This window comes from Pelobates fuscus, chromosome 5 (genome assembly GCF_036172605.1).
Source record: "Pelobates fuscus isolate aPelFus1 chromosome 5, aPelFus1.pri, whole genome shotgun sequence".
Classification (NCBI taxonomy): domain Eukaryota; kingdom Metazoa; phylum Chordata; class Amphibia; order Anura; family Pelobatidae; genus Pelobates; species Pelobates fuscus.
This window is the reverse complement of record NC_086321.1, coordinates 139876837-139895285: the sequence shown is the minus strand read 5'-3', so window position 1 is coordinate 139895285 and position 18449 is coordinate 139876837. Positions and strand designations below refer to the sequence as shown.

The 18449-nt window shown below is 35.7% G+C and overlaps 1 protein-coding gene across 1 annotated transcript in view; it reads right to left on the bottom strand.

The window, feature by feature from the left end:
* Positions 1 to 18449, bottom strand: part of ADGRD1 (adhesion G protein-coupled receptor D1) — a 612495-nt gene that overhangs the window by 327167 nt on the left and 266879 nt on the right. The window lies entirely within an intron of this gene.

Here is an 18449-nt window from a genome sequence, read left to right as displayed (position 1 = left end):
AACTAGGTATTACAACTAGTTATATCTGTACACACAATCAATCAATGTAATTTAAACACTCCAAATGATAAATTATATGATGGGACTGTCTTTTTTTTTTTTTTAATAAAACTAACAAATTGCAGCAATGTACCCAACACAGTAAAGCTAATCTTTCCAAAGAACAAAAGCTAGAAGCCTAGTTACGGCTAGGGAGAACATTTTCATTTAAAAACATTGATCTGCAATCGTTTCCTATTAGGAGAAGCCATGAGCAGACTCTCCATGGAGAGCAAATTGGCTTTTGTTTAAAATAATATGTTTCTCTGGTTTAACTGAGCATGAAAGTTCATCTGCGAGCTACTTCTGATTATGCTCCTACCATTGATTTTATGACAACGACATCAGTAAGCTTTATGCAACGCCTTTCAAGAACTGTCATGCTATAAAAAAAACTAGTTTTTAGTCCATTGAACCTGTACAGCTGAATGGACAGAAATGGGGCTTTAAATAAAGTATGACTGTATTGGTCATGGTATTCAGAAGCAATAAATATCTTGCATGCCCCATTTATGATTGACGGTAACATGTCAGGTCTGTGCTAGATAAAAAAAAAAGTAAGTTTACTTTTTGGAAGACTGTGAGGATAACAAGTCTTTTCATTTGGAATCTTCATTACTTCCACATGGAAGACGTAAGCATACTTGGCTGAATCGTACAATAATAATATTTCATTCGTGTAGGGCCAAAATGTGTGATAATGTAAGGAAAATATGATTAAGTCCTGTCATTGGTAACTTATATTTATAATTTTTTTTCTTTTTTCACAAGAGTCTAAAAATTGTTAAATTGTTTTGTTAGTTTTATAAATGATTTAAATAAATGTGCGCAGTCATGTAAAAGCAGTGTTATAATTAGCTCTTCATAACAGAATAGTTTACATATTGCAAGGATTATATTTTCTAGAGCAGCTCAGTCTAAACCAGTCATAAATAAAGACATATAATATAATTGCACCAGTATATAAATGTTGGTTCGTATGGGAACTCATATGATGAAGCATGCTGACCTATTTGACACAGTCAGTTGTCCTTTAAAATTAATGTGGCTAATACTCTCATATATACAGTCAAGTGATGAAACTGGGTTATCAATACTGCATAAGCATGATGGGAATTATGCATAAAAAATATTGCATTACATTTTTGGGCAGTTTTTTTGATAATTTGTGCCACAATATTCCCTATTTTTCCTCCTTTGTCGTTTCATTTTTCTGTACTGTTTTGCTTTTTAGATGGAGGGTTGACAAATGAGTCCCAGAACATCTTCCAAGGGATGTTCCTTCTCTATAATTAAGATGCAAATTCTGAGAGCCATAAGAAGTAATGGATGTACAGAAAAATACGAAACCCTAAATATATTCCAGGATTTGTCATGGTTAACCAGACAAAGGAGGAAGACCTTTGTTGAAGGCACATTGACCCTGGACAGAACATCAATTACCGTTGGGGGTTCCCCACAAAAATTATTACAAAACATGAAGGGAAAAGCTGTCTAGATAAAAATAAAATTGGATTGGCCCTAGCCATTAGCCCAAATTTTGGAGGTTCTAAATATTTAAAGAAATGGAGAAGGAGAGGAAGAAGAGGAGGTGTGGGGGGGAAGGAAGATCGAGAGAGGGGAGAAATAATAAGTAGTGGAGATTTTTAACTTCTTTGATAAATAAGGAAAGGAACTTTCTTTAATTATTTTTATTTTTTTTTGTTTTATTTTATGTTGTTTTATTTTTTCTTAAACTATATTACACATTAGGGATTTATGTGATACACTAATATAGCAAATGTAATTTGGGGCATGTCTAGATAAAAATAAAATTGGATTGGCCCTAGCCATTAGCCAAAATTTTGGAGGTTCTAAATATTTAAAGAAATGGAGAAGGAGAGGAAGAAGAGGAGGTGTGGGGGGGAAGGAAGATCGAGAGGAGGGAGAAATAATAAGTAGTGGAGATTTTTAACTTCTTTGATAAATAAGGAAAGGAACTTTCTTTAATTATTTTTATTTTTTTTGTTTTATTTTTTCTTAAACTATATTACACATTAGGGATTTATGTGATACACTAATATAGCAAATGTAATTTGGGGCATATAAATAAACAAAATAAAGAATTATAGAGAACAACTAATCAATTTATCAAATAGGCACTCCATAAAGGAATTAATGCACAATAAGAAGGAAATAATTTACACTAGGATCACGAATAAGAAGGAAATGAAGTAAGAGAAATCAGAAATTCACCAAAGAAAAAATGGGTAAAGAGAAGGAAGGAAGAAAAGGGGGGAAAAAAAGTTAAAAACAAAGAAGATACACAAATAGATAGGGAGGATAACAAAGTTAAAGGTAAGGGAAAGAGTGATACTTTAAGAATAACACTAGCACTTCGTAAGGAAATAATAAGGGATAATGAGAAAACAGTACTTAAAGGGAAACTCCAGTGCCAGGAAAACAATCTGTTTTCCTGGCACTGGAGGTACCCTCTCCCTCCCACCCACCAATCTCCGGTTACTGAATGGGTGAAAACCCCTTCAGTCACTTACCTGAGGCAGCAGCGATGTCCCTCGTCGCTGTCTCCTCCTCCACGCTGCTCCTCCTCCTGATTTCGTCGGCCGGTGGGCGAGACTGATCCCGCCCACCGGCCAAGGAGACCTAATGCGCATGCACGGCAATGCCGCGCATGTGCATTAGCGCTCCCCATAGGAAAGCATTGAAAAAGATTTTCAATGCTTTCCTATTGGGAAATGAGCGACGAAATCAGGAAGTTCCCTCTAGTGGCTGTCTAGGAGTCTAGGAGTTAACCCTGCAATGTAATTATTGCAGTTTATAAAAAAAACAGAAATAATTACAGTTGCAGGGTTAGGAGTAGTGGGAGTTGGCACCCAGACCACTCCAATGGGCAGAAGTGGTCTTGGTGCCTGGAGTGTCCCTTTAAAGAATAATTCATATAACAAGATTTTTAAATTACCAAGGGATTGGATTTATATATCCACTTTGGCTTTTCTAATTTTTTTGTGTGTTTTTTTTTATTATTATTTGTGTTTCCTTCTCCCCCCCCACTTGCAGTGCCTCCAGTTGGGCTCACCCCAGATCGACTATCCTCAGCACGCCTTTCCCACATAATATGTGCAATATAAATCTGAGTAATAGGTTTCAGTACTCGAGATACTGACTGGCCGCCATACATCACACTTGTTTCAGGTTGATACCAGCCTTATTTTTATGTAAACACTAATAAAGAAATGTTTTTTGATTTGAGCCGACCCGAATATAAGCCGAGGCCCCTAATTTTACCCCAAAAAACTGGGAAAACTTATTGACTCGAGTATAAGACTAGGGTGGGAAATGCAGCAGCTACTAGTAAATTTCTAAATAAAATTAGATCCTAAAAAAATTATATTGAATATTTATTTACAGTGTGTGTGTATATACTGAATGCAGTATGTGTGTATGAGTGCAGTGTGTGTGTATGAGTGCAGTGTGTGTGTATGAGTGCAGAGTGTGTATGAGTGCAGTGTGTGTATGAGTGCAGTGTGTGTATGCGTGCAGTGTGTGTATGAGTGCAGTGTGTGTATGAGTGTAGTGTATAAGTGCAGTGTGTGTGTATGAGTGCAGTGTGTGTGTATGAGTGCAGTGTGTGTGTGTATGAGTGCGTGTGTATGAATGCAGTGTGTGTGTATGAGGGCAGTGTGTGTGTATGAGTGCAGTGTGAGTGTTGCAGAGCCTTGGTGGGGGGTGGGCATTTTTATTATAATTTTTTTTTATTATTTTAATAATTTTTTTGTTTTATTAATATTTTTGTTATTATTATTTTTTATTTCATTATTTTTAATATTACTTTATTATTTATATTTTATTATTATTTATAATTATTTTCGTCCCCCCTCCCTGCTTGCTAGCTGGCCAGGGAGGGGGGCTCTCCTTCCCTGGTAGTTCCGTGGGGGCTGTGGGGGCTGCAGAGATGTTACTTACCTGTCCTGCAGCTCCTGTCAGCTCTCTCCTCCTCCGCGCCGTCCGGTCAGCCCTTCTGTGAGCTCACACTGTAAGTCTCGCGAGAGCCGCGGCTCTCGCGAGATTTACACTGGGAGCTGACCGAGGTGCTGAACGGATGGCGCAGAGGAGAAGGGAGCTGACAGGAGCTGCAGGACAGGTAAGTAACATCTCTGCAGCCCCAGTCTGTATTATGGCAATGCAAATTGCCATAATACAGACTATTGACTCGAGTATAAAAAAAAAATGTGCTGAAAAACTCGGCTTATACTCGAGTATATACGGTATATATATATATATATATATATATATATAAATCAAAAAAACATTTCTTTATTAGTATTTACATAAAAATAAGGCTGGTTGATCCAAAACAATGGCATCAACCTGAAACAAGTGTGATGTATGGCGGCCAGTCAGTATCTCGAGTACTGAAACCTATTACTCAGATTTATATCGCACATATTATGTGGGAAAGGACAATATATATATAAAATAACACTTGGAGAGAAAGAGCCCAAAAAACAAAAATAAACCATGAATTAAGTTGATTTCTAAAAATGCTCAGGAGATTAACACACCATGTAAAAGGTCTATAATTGTCAATTTTTTCAAATTAAGAATCGGGTACAAATTTGTGCCATGCAAGAAACTCATTGGACAAAAGCTAACGAAAAGACAATAAATTCATCAAGTTACTCCAGTATTATACGTGCAGCCTTAGAAAATAAAAAAGGGGTGTTGCACTTGTTTTTGCAAAAAAAAAATCCCTAGTTATTAAATATCAAGAACTAGATCCAGAAGGACAATATATTATCTTAATATGTGAAATAAACAGCAAATTATTTAAACTAGCCAATATGTATGCAACAGATAAAGCAACAATAACATTTATATCAAAAGTGTTCAAAAGATAGAGCAGATTAGACAAGGGCTGGTACTAATTATGGCGGATTTTAACTGTGTAGTTGACCCGCTAAGAGATAGAAAGAGCCAGAATGATAAATGGTATTTAAAAGGCAATAAACCAGAAACAATTATGTCCAACAAACTAAAAAACTATAAATATAAAAGAGTAATATATAAAATAAAAGATAACAAGACTTATCTAATAAGTGAACAAAATGGAGGAACATTTGAAAGATTTTACCAGAATTTATATAGCTTACCAGAAGAAACATTTGGTAAGGTAATAGAGATTGAGAAATTCTTTGAAAATGTGCCCATGCCAAAAATCCAACCCTATCAATTAAGGCAAATAAACCAGTCCATAACAGAAGTAGAGGTTAGTAAATCTATGGACAAACTTAAAATAAAGACCGCTCCAGGCCCAGATGGCTTTACAAGTGAATTTTACAAACTAATGACAGATCAACTAAAAGGGGAACTGTCCTGGAAAGCTGTTGAGGGCAAACATTGTGCCCATCCTAAAAGCAGATAAAGACCTAGAAAACATAGGAAAATATAGACCCATATCATCAATTAATACAGATATTAAAATACTATTTTCCATTCTTGCTGATAGATTAAAAATAGTAATACCACAACTTATTAATAATGATCAAGTCGGATTTATACCAGGGAAGTCCTCAATTTACAACCTGAGAAAAATAATAAACATACTGGAGGAAGCAGAGAGCAGTGGAACCCCTCTAATGTTTCTGCCAATAAATGCAGAGAAAGTGTTTGATAGGGATGGATGGGGTGTCATTTTCGCTGCTTTAAGCCGGTTTGGAATCACTGGACCAATATTATAAGCCGTATCTGCTCTCTACAGCTCTCCATCAGCTAAGATAATAGTGTCAGGATTTACATCACAAAATGTCAACAGAAAAAACGGGACCAGACAAGGTTGCACTCTCTCTCCTTTACTGTATATAATGGTGCTAGAACCCTTAGCAAATTTAATAAGACAGAATAAAAAAATGAAGGGATTCACAAATTCACTAGGACAAACTAAATTAAATATCTATGCAGATGACATCCTATTAACATTAGAAGAGCCAAACATCTCGGTCCCAGAACTACTGGAGAAATCGACATTAATAGCTAAAAATATGAGCAAAAGGACAATTAAACTTCTTGTGCAGGACACTGGGCTCCCCGAAAATAGTGACAGGCTAAAATAACTGGGTATCAACATAAGTACAGAATTAAAAGATCTTTCTACCCTTACTAAAACAACTAATAAAAAACTAAGGGATTGGAAAGACATTTCATGATCAGGCAGGATTAACATCCTAAAAGCATATATCTTGCCAAAATGGCTGTACTTGTGGAGAATGATTCAAATTAACTTCCCAGAAAACTGGTTGTCTCTAACATACTCCTCCTTTGTTAAATTTATTTGGGGGGGGGGGGGGGGGTGGGACAGGAAACCAAGAGTTAAAATGAAAGTGTGGGCTAGATCAAGACAGGACGGAGGCTTGGGGTGTCCAGAAGTTTTGCAATGCTACCAGGCCAGTAGACTATTTCCTATAATGCTCACACAAAGCAAGGCGGCAACCCAAGACATATGGTATGAAAATGGAAAAAGCTAAAACTGGGGTTGGAAACTTATACCCTTTTTTTTGGTTGTTAATGCAAATAAAAAAAATTATCAGAAAAGCACAAATGAAATCTCAGACACTCAAAGAGCTAACGAGATGGTGGGATAAACGTACAAACAAGAAAGGACCCATTCGCAAGTATCTCAGATATGCTAGAAAACATAAAAACAGATATATGGATGCTAAAAGGGGTAAAGGAATTCAAAAACATAATGGAGGAAAGTAATCTTAAACCTTTCAACCAAATTATGAAGGAATTTCCCTCCAGTGAAACGTTCAACTATCTGTGAATTAAGAGCTTTCTAGCAGAACACCTCTATAAAAATAAGGGGGAGAATACCATAAGCCTTTTACATATATTTGAACTAAATAATTATGAAAACCTACTGGCAAAATGTGCTAAAGTTGTATATAGATGGAGACATGACAAACTGATAGCACTGATTAATAAATGGGAAAAATAATTACAATTACCTATAGAAGAAGAACAATGGATAAACTCCTTAAATAAACTAAATAAAAATATACACTGCCTAAATCTTTTAGAAACACAATTTAAACTATCAAATAGATGGTACTTAACACCTAAATGCTTAAAGAGAATCTTCTCAGAGCTACCATACAGATGCTGGAAATGCAATACTGGTTAAGGTAATATGATCCAATTTGGTGGCAGTGCACACCCATAAATGCGTTTTGGAAAGAAGTAATCAAGATAATCTACCAAATAACGGAAATATAATTACCTTTCTAGCCTGAAGTGGTTTTACTAAATTTGTACTGGCCAGAAATGACAAAAAAGAATGTCAATGTTGATATTACATATAATTACGGCAGCCAAATTACTTCTGGCAAGAACTGGAAAACAGAGACAATTCCAAATATCAACAAACTGATAAAATAAGTAACATGGCAAGCAAGAATGGAAAGGGGTATCCTTGTGAACTTACTGAACAGATATAAGCAAATAGAAGACAGGGATACATGGATAAATAAACTGGATGATATACTAGGCCTTCTGTGCTTTACACAGTGACCTGATTTTTCTTTCTGATTCTTCTTTCTTTCTCCTCCTATCGAGAGGAAGCAAAAGATCAGAAGTAAGTAAAAGAAGGGAAGGGAAAAAAAAGGGAAATTAACCCTTAACCGGGCAGACAGACAAATAAACAGAATAGCAAAATATTGAAACCATATAGGATATAAGAGACTCTTGACCTCTTAAAAACCATATGTACTAAGTGGATAGACAAAAAATCTATACCAAGAATTACATCGAGATAGGGGGGGACCCAGGTAGGAGGGATAAGAAAGACTAATAGACCAGCAAGATATTGATGATGACATTGCACGAGGCCCGCTCCACATAAGTAAAACAAAACATATGCAGGGCAGGTACAAGTCTGAAATATAAAAATAAAAAAATGAATGTGGCTAATGCTCTCATATATACAGTCAAGTGATAAAACTGGGTTATCAATACTGCATAAGCATGATGGGAATTATGCATAAAAAATATTGTATTCAATTTTTGGGCAGTTGTTTTTGATAATTTGTGCCACAATATTCCCTATTGTTCCTCCTCTGTCATTTCATTTTCCTGTACTGTTTTGTTTTTTAGATGGAGGGTTGACAAATGTGTTGCTTCCAATGTATATAAAAAAAAGTGCAAATGTGCACCTTTTCTTTTTAACACATTTTACCACCACTGTCAGAGTGGTGGATTTTTGTGACAGTTTGTAAGATTTTGCACTGATCAGCCACAATGTTAAATCCACTGACAGGTGAAGTGAATGACATTGATTATATTGTTACACTAGTATCTTTCAAGGGGTAGGATATATTAGGCAGCAAGTGAACAGTCAGTTCTTGAATTATATGTGTTGGACACAGGAAACATGTGACTTTGACAAGGACCAAATAGTGATGGCTAGACGACTTGGTCAGGGCATCTCCAAAACATCAAGTCTTGTGGGGTGTTCAGTGCAGTGGTTAGTACCTACCAAACTTGGTGCAAGGAAGGACAACCAGTGAACCATCACCTGTGTAATGGGTGTCCAAGGCTTATTGATGCAGTGGGGATGCAAACTAGACGTAAGCGACAGAACTGGACTGTGTAGCAATGGAAGAAGGTTGCCTAATTTGATGAATCATGGTTTCTTTTAGATCAGGTGGATAGTCATTTGCGTGCATGTAACTTCCCTAGGGAAGAGATGGCAGCAGGATGCACAATAGTTAGAAGGCAGACTGGTGGAGGCAGTGTTATTCAATGTTCTGCTAGGAGACCTAGGGTCCTGGCATTCACGTGGATGTAGAGGTTTCTTTGACATGTACCTATAGATTGTTGCAGACCACCCCTTCATGGCGACAGTGTTCCCTGATGGCAGTGGCCTTTTCAACAGGATAATGCACCCTGTCACACTGCAAAAATTTTCAGAAATGGCTTGAGGAACATAACAAAGAGTTCAAGGTTTTGCCTTGGCCTCCAAACTCTCCCAAATCACAATCTGAGTATCTGTGGGATGTGTTAGAACAACAAATCTGATCCATGGAGACCTCAACTTGCAACTTAAAATACTTTAAGGATTTGCTGAATTAATTACCTCTCAGGAAAAACTCCACCTCTAGTGGTTGTCTTCCAGATAGGAGCCTGACCCAGCACCAAGGGACATTAGCGCTGGATTCAGGTAAGGGATTGAAGGAGTTTTAGCCCCTTCAGCACTGCGGGTGGAGTGGCACGAGGGAGGGGGATCACTGTAGAATTCTATAGTGCCAGGAAAATGGCTTTGTATTCCCGGCACTATAGAATCCCTTTAGTAACAACAATCCACAAAAGTTCTACCACCTACCACCTTCAATAAAACCAATTATGGTTAGATTATTAACTGTCAGCTGGAGGGAAAAGCATAATATATAATAATAGACTTGCCCAGAGAATATAATTGTCACACACACTTTTCACAACCATGTGTCCTGATCTGTCCATGTACCTTACAAAGTAAAACTATGTAAAAACCAACAAATGAAACAGATCCTGCATTTAAAGGAAATCTGCACTGAAGACCATAGCTATCTTTTAATATTTTAAGTAAACAAAAAATGGCAGAGTGAAATATTCATGTGCTGCCCCATACATTATTTTCTCAACATGCAAGAGATCTTATTACTATCCAGTGGGCTTCTGACAGCACTGAAACTGTGAATTTTACAGCATGACATTTTATGATAAGATCTAATCATAAAAGTGCTAAAGCCAAGCCTATAATTCCATTCTCCACACCCTCCATTTTTATTTATACTGCTTTAAACCTTTTTGTTCCAAACACTATACGTTAGTAGAAGTGCACTTCATAATGTGACTAAAGCAATAAAATATGCTATGTATCTAAAAGTTTTGAATACCACTGAATGACAGAAGGGGACCTTGTAAATTGAACAGTCGACTGGAAAATATTATCCATGATTGAGATCTTGGTATAGAGAGATATGAAAAATGTGAAAAGCAGGAATACTGGATGAACAAAGCAATATATGTAACAGTGCAAAGCACATTGTGTAACAAAAACTGGATATTGAGCAAAAGTTGATTTCCTAAAATCCCTTGCCTAAGGATACAGACAAGTCAACACATCATATCTACAAAAGAAAATCTTTTATAAAATATTAGACAAGCATCCTTTCCTCTTAGCCATTTGCTTTGAGCAGCTGTTGTATTAAGACAAGATGTGAAGAACAGATAGACAGAATGAGCAACATTATTTCTCAAAGAGATTTTACATTGGACTGTGTTTCTGAGCTAAATTAACAGTCTACTTTTTGGCATAATTTTAGAAATACTTCTGAGTAACATAAAAAACAAACAGTGATAAAACTTTGTGGAAATGAGAGACCAAAATAACCATTGATGTCCCAAAATTATAATGTTGTAGGGGTAAGAGTTAACACTTCATTAAAAATTGTCGGACTGTTGACAAGTAACAATGTCTAATGCTAGTGAACTGAATTAAATTTGACATTTTTCAAACTCCTAAAATGTTTAAATGATTGCTTAAATATATAAATGCCTGTAAATACATCCTTTTAACATTAATATCATCAAAAAACTGTAAAATCAGTTTAGAGTATTAAATAGTAAATATGCACTAATAACTAGCTGTGGGTTTCCACTATTCTTGGTCCTTAATACTGCCAGGGTTTCAGGTGGATACAAATTATTATTTTTAATTCAAATTAGATTTTTTTTTTGTTTAAATCAAGATTGTTTAATGAAATCATTTTGAATTAGAAATCTATCTAAAGATACCCTTCTGTTTAACATACATTATAATCCAAAGGTTAGTCAGTGTGATAGTTATGTAGCACGAGGTTTTATGTTCATGCAATATTTACATTTTTGGTAAATTAATTCCATTAATACCAAGTTAATTGAACGTGTGTTTGCAGAGATAACATGCACTTTTTTCACAGTGGAATGTTATAAAATAAACATATAAGGTTTAGATAAAGACCTCAATCCTATTTCTACACATTTATGTACATGCAATGAATAGCATAACTTAGAGGGAAGTGTTCTGGATGCAATTAAAGTGGTCTGGGTCCAGTGCCCCGGTCTGTTTAACCCTGCAATGTAAAATATTGCATTTTCTTCCAGACCTCCACTAGAGGTGCTTATTAGCCCCAAACAAGAGTTTTTCTCCATTAAACAACTTTGGACATCTTCACACTTTGCATGAGGATGTCTAAAATCTTCAAATGTTTTAAAGATATTTTTTTAACAAACAATGATGTGTAAACAAATAAAATAAAGGATATGCTACATAATATTATTTTAGTCAAATAATTTATTTTTAATTTGTTCTCAAAATATGGATTAACCTTCTAAACTGGATATAGTGCAGTTATGTCCTCACTATCTATGTATTTCTAGTGGTATACAACAAACTCAGTTCTGATATAACTATTAAACTAATCTGAAAAGTTGTTATTCTAAACATTAAATCTTCACCTGGTGGCAAATATCAAAATGATTACAATCGGCAAAAAAAACTTTTTTTTTTTTTAAATTAGGATTTTAATCAAACCTTACTGGAAAGGGATTTAAGTCAACTTGATTTAAGTCAAATCAGGGTTATTCTCAAAACTGGACATTTTTAAATATTGAACATTTTAGTCCAAAACTGCTGAACTGGTGAAATAGTCAAGTTATGTCAGCCTACAATTTGCAATTCTTATAACTATAAACAAATCATAGTTTATCAAATAACAGTAAGTGAACACATTTGATGATAACAGGTGCAGTACTCCAGAGGGATAAGCACATGCTATACTCTACGTTTATTCCAACCCTCAATTTCTTCAGCATTCTGAAAAAAAAATCAAAGTGTAATTTTCTTCATAACAGTTAACATTGCACTGTTTGGTTTCTCTGGTTAATAAATCTTACTGTGTCCTGTTATTTATTTGGAGTTTAAATAGCCCACTCTGGCTTGAAAACTAGGGTTGCATTAATAGTTTTTCAAATTCCTTTTTTGTTTTTGCTTGTTTTTTTTTCTTCCAAGTAGCCATGTTGTTACTTAATTATCAAATTGTGTTCTCAAGGGAAGGACCACACAAGATGTCCAGCCGTCACATAGTAAACACGTGGAACTATTTTTGTCAACCTAATCTAATACAATATGCATTGTTCTGAAACGTAATGAGTAAGATATGTCCCTATGGAAAGGGTGGGGCATTCAGACATTCCAACTATACACATTTACATTTTATAATAAGGGCATAGCCTCATGAATGCTATTTTATAATGGAATATACAACTTATCAAATTACTAACTTTTAAACATTCGCTGTTTGTTGTGGCAGACACACCCTGTGATCATGGCATTCTTTGGGAGCTTAGCTGTATAATTTAAACTTTAAAACATTGCAGCTGTTATATGCCATTCTGTTATGTGGCTTCACTTGAGAAAAAACTAAGGGGTCTATCAGCTATGGTCATGTGACTGATTGCATGCTGATTTAATTAAAGGCCATTTTTACAGGGGTAGGCAAACCAGGCAGCTATCCAGGGCACCCCTGTCAGGGGAACTAATATCTCTTATTCCTGATATAATTGTAAGACATTGTGGGGCAGAAGGTGCTTAAGTTTCCTATTTGGCATAGTTTCCTTTCATCATTACTGGACTGCTAACTGAATGTTTGTTCTCTAGTTTTCTCATGTTTGCATTTTATCTTTTTCTTTTTGACTTTTTATTTATGTATTTTCTTTTTAATTATAGTTATTATGATCATTGCAACAACCCACTAAAGTCTCCTAATATTGCTGCATGCCCTATTGTAAAACCACTGACAGGTGAAGTGAATAACATTCATTATATTGTTACAATGGCATCTCTCATGTTCTAACATATATTAGAAAATAATAAAAAATCTAATAAAATGTTCTATGGGCCTCATTTAGCATTCTATTAGAACATTTTATTAGATTTTTTATTGTTTTCTAGATATGGTAATTTTCCTTTTTCTCTCATTAACATTTACTATTCATTTGATTATATTATTGTATTTATATTTGGCATTGTTGCTATCATCTTTGATAGTATTATTATTTTTTTGCTGTATTTTATTTTTATATTTTATTTTTTATTTCTCTAGGTATGTTCTATATAATACCTTAGTTTCTAAATGCATGTTTAAAATAATGTCTTTGTCTTTAAATATACATTCATCTATTCTGGTAACGATTTACAGCCATATTTATTTGTTATTGGCTTCACATATACTTCTTTGTTCCTATTCTAGTTGCTGTTTGCTTAAATAGGTTCTTTTTACAGTATGTGGATCTTGGTATTTATCCATATGGCGACATGTTCGCCTGTTGTGTACATTTTCTCTTTATTCAGACCTCACGCATGCGCATCAACGAGCTCGTTTCTCCAGCGCATAGAACTTTGTCTTTTCACGCATGCGCAATTTGAAAGACAGACGATACAGGAAGTTCCCTCTTGCGTTCCAATCTGGAAGGCACGCTGCCGGTGAACGGCATGAAAGAAGATTGCGATGGGTATAAGAAGCTCCTCCACGGATGATTCTCTACATATCCCTGAAGAAGTCCTTTATTTACCTGGACGAAACGCGTTGGATATTGGACTTTATTGCTTGCTATTTTAATTTATATTTTATTTTTATTTGTATGCTGATTTATTGTTCCTGCTCTCTACTACTTCGAATTGGATTTGTGCTGTCTATTTCTACACTGCCATCCAGTTCCACTGAGAGTGGAGATATGCCTACTACCATTTTATGTCTGTAAGTGCTCCCAATAAATAATTTTTGTACTATTTTATACATACTTCACCATGTATGGCTCTTTTTATCCATTTCTTTAAGACATACTTCGTTTTTGATCTACTATCAAGACATATACTTGTATACCCCAGGGGGGTGAGAGGCCTGATTTGCATTTTCGTTTGTGAGTTTAATATCTAGCTTTACACTCCTATTATTTTATTTAAACTGTATTACGCTATGATATATATTTTTATTATTTCAGATTGCACTATATTCTCATATTGAATATTCATATTCTGGATATATTCTCCAGGTTGTATTGATTACATGCTCATTTGAAGGTGTTTTCCACTTTTTTTTTTTTCTTTGGTTTAAATTAAGGTGCAAAAGCCTAGTCGACTATTTCATAACATTGAGTTTAGTGCATAGTCACATGTTTGCAACTGACTCATATTGCTCATTTGATTCACATCAGATATTGTTTCAGAACAACATATCATGCTTTACAAATATTAGTTAGTTATTTTGGGACCAGTAATTCTGATATATTGATTTGAAGAAAAGTACATTAAGAAACCTAAAGGTAGCATTAAAGAACCGCTATAATCCCCCAGACCATTTCATCTCAATGAAACGGTCTAGGTGCAGTGTCCCTGTCAGTTTTCTCACACACCTTAAAACATGGCTCTTCAAGAGATATGGCAAGTTTTTCATTGTGAAGTTAAACACAGCTCTAGCGGTCATCTTCCTGACAGCAACTACAGAGAGCTTCCTCAGCGAAAACAGTCTGATTTCATTCTTGACTGATAGCAGCATTTGATTGGCACATAATGGTGATTGCTCTGCGTGCACATTAAGTCAACAGTGCTTTTGTGTGAGAAGCATTTGATTAGACAAAATGGTCATCGAGCTAAATAACCTCAGCAGTTGTGCAGCCACAGAAGAGGCTGTATTGGTGCTGGTTTGTAGGTAAGTAAACAAATAATTTAACAGTTTTTATTATAAAAGTGTGGGTCCCTGAAATCTTAACAGACCATCAATGACAAGAGGCTAAAAAATAAAAATGTAAGTCATCCCCCAGTGTAACAAACACTCCATTCTCCTTACCATGAGCAGTGTTGGAAACCAAAACAAGTAAAAGACGTATACCAGTAATGCACAAGTAACCCATCCTATGGCCTGCAGGATGGTAAGATAAGGAGATAAGGAGACCTGACCTATGTTCATCCATACTAAAGCATGTCGCAGGTAATTACAAATCCATATCTATACTGATCACACATATAAACCTCACTGAACAGTACACAGAGTTTTGGAAATAGGGAAGACAAAGTGTCAGGAACCCCCAGTTTAACCCCTTAAGGACACATGACATGTGTGACATGTCATGATTCCCTTTTATTCCAGAAGTTTGGTCCTTAAGGGGTTAAAGGATGTATGTAGTTGCTTCTTAGATTAGCAGGAGTCATAGGGAGTCTTTTAAATTGACCTTTTTGAAATCACCGTTCAAGGAGCAAAAGCAAAACCAAGAAAAATTTTAAGACAAATCAAGACAACATTTAATAAAAAATTCAAATAACAGGATGTTAAATATTATCTCAATGACAGACTGTACACATGTTGCATTTTGGCAACCAGATTAAAACTATGCTGATGGCATGTGTGGTGGAACGTACCGTTCCTTTCGTTAATTTTTCTTTTTATCTGTTCGGGAGTTATTGTATCTGAACATACTGTATTCAACTCCCGAACGAGGACCACCCCTTTACCCAATTAGAACATTCAAATCAGCAACTTAAGTGCGAAACCGCAAGGGAGGTAATTAATGAATGCTTCCCTGGGTGGAGTCTAACCGAATACACATGGGAACAAAATAATGGTGGGCATTTGTCTCCGGAACATGGGCAGCGGTACTTTGTTGATACTTCAAGTGCCTGGAACCCTTTCCAGCTAGGCACTCACCCGAACCCCAGTAAAGATTATACCACTGCCAGTCCTACTTCCTAACTAGCTATGCGAACAACGTTCTGGATATGGGAACTACCGACAAGGGGGAGCATTCGCTCCCTGAAATCAGGAGAGTCCCTTGTACGGTGTTTGCACAGGAACCCCCAAACAGAGACCGGCTGAGGCACCTATTTCTGTTTTGGGACATCATCTTGTGGCCGGACAGTTAAAACTTTACCCCTGTAGTCGATCCAATTCTGGTGAACGGATTCGAGTGATACTTGGCCAAGTTGGACACTCAGACCAGAGCTATCCAGGGATATAACTCTTGTGGGGTTCCTGGTTATATTGGGGGTACTTTTGGGGTATTGTCTATTTAGTGTATATAAATTCCTGTAACTGAGAGATAGAGTTATAGTTTTCTCACCCATGTCTCATCTAGTTACTTGGGAAATGGATGCTTGAGTATTTAATGGTTCCAGTCTGGCTGAGAGGAGGAATTAGCGGAGGTAACCAGTCAGGTTACCCGGGGGCCGCTACAGCATGCACTCTCTCTTCTCATTTAATCCCACCCAATTATTGCATTATAATGTCATTCTGCATTGTGGCTCCTACTGCTGAATACAAACAGGATATGCAGAGGTGATTTAAGCAGGTGCTTCTTAAATTTGTTTATGTAGTCATCAAAGCAGTCATCAAGAATTAACACTGAAGTATATGTTTTTAAATATGTCAGTTTACAATTGTTATAATCTAACAATCTAAAAGTGTTCAAACCCTATCAATACATACACATTAGTAGAACCATTGCAAACAAGATTTACTGATACTGCAGTTGAGAAGTTTATTTAAGCACAAATGTGGGACTGCAGCAGAACATTCACCAGCAGAGTCATATGAGGGTATTCAAGCAGTGTGCAAAAGACACAAAGTGTATATTGGTAGATTAATGTTGATTCTATTAAGTCTATTGTGTAGCATGTATCTTACTGCTTTGACTGAGTTCCTGGTGTGTGTTTGTCTCCAATGTGTTGTGTCTCACAACATATGAGGGCAACATTTAACCATGAGGAAGGGCGAACAATCTAACAAAATATAAGTAGAATGCTGAGTGAAATATAACACAATAAAGCTACATAACAACACATAAGAGGCAATGTGGAGGGCAATATATTTACGATTATTTTATAGGCAAACTTAATGGAGAGAATTACAGAGAATTTGTATGTGGTTCATAGATATTGATAGCTAGCTTTGTAACTAAGAACCTAAGAAATATGATAACATGTTTATTAACACAAACTAATTTATACAGTGATATCCTGCAGTTCAAAGTACCTTTTAATTCAAATAAACTGGTTGAGAATTCTTAACTCCAAGAAAAGGATTTCTGCATAAAAGTCTCAAAGAGGGGGCAGTTGCTCTTAAATAATCACATTACTAAAATGAGCATACATTTATTAGAGAATTATTAGCTAAAACATTTGTGTTTCATTTTTAGGGCAGTTTATATGAACTATTATTTCTAATCTACAAACAAAGTCAGCAATTTTTATATTGCTATTAATGCTCTCCATACAAGCCAGAAAAGTGAAATATAGCTTTACAATGCGAGTAATACATTAGCTGCCATCTGTTTAGATACAACAAATAAATAATAGATAAGCTGGCATGCATTACATATATATATATTTCTACAAATAAGTATCTTACAAGATATTACTTGGACCAATCTATTTTAAGATCAGCATGTTCCTGGAAAAACAAAATAAAACATTGATTTTAACAATGTAAGTAAAGCCATTAATATATATCATGGTTGTCCAACTGGTAACCCAGACAGAATTTTACTGCCTTAGTAATTTTATGGTGCTTAGCTTTTCCACAGGTTCTCTGTGGTACCATTTATTAAACAGAGCTCAATCCTTTAGTCTATGCATTTCAATATATTATTTTATATAATTTAAACCTTTTGACCTATTTACTGTGTATAATATGTATAGTTGCCCAATAAAAATAAATAAACACAAAACTTGAGAACACTGGAATGTTCACGGAATGTGATAGTTTCTCATTTTTGTGTGTGCCGAGCCCACTCCTGGATTTCAGGGATGAATGATCTTTAGTCCTACCTGCTATTAAGACTTCCACCCATGGTCGTGGTACATATATGTTCTGCTAACAATGCTTTTTTTTTAACTCCACTTAACAAACGCTTCTGGGTCTTATGTTTGGAATATTCAAATGAGAAGTATACAAGTTCAATTAAAAATTTAATGAGTGTCCATTTAAAACATTCAGAAGTTTTTCTCCTGGCCCTTCCTGTTACCATGTAGAAAGGAGAAGCCCAGTCATGGGATTTTGCACCAAACGTCATATAGCTTAGTGTACAAACAACAAAGAAAATGGTGATTTGGTGCTTAATAAGACTAAGCAACTACCCCCAATGCCTAAAATCACTAAACGGCACTCAAAACACAGTGAAAGAAAACAGTATAAAGGGGGTGCAAAGAAAATATATACACAGATATGGTATACTTAATTAGATGGATGACAACACCTCCTGAATGTCCTCCACTTCGACAAAGACCTGGAGGTCGAAACGCGTTGGAAATAAGTTATCCTGGTGGGGAGTCTGATAGCCTGAAT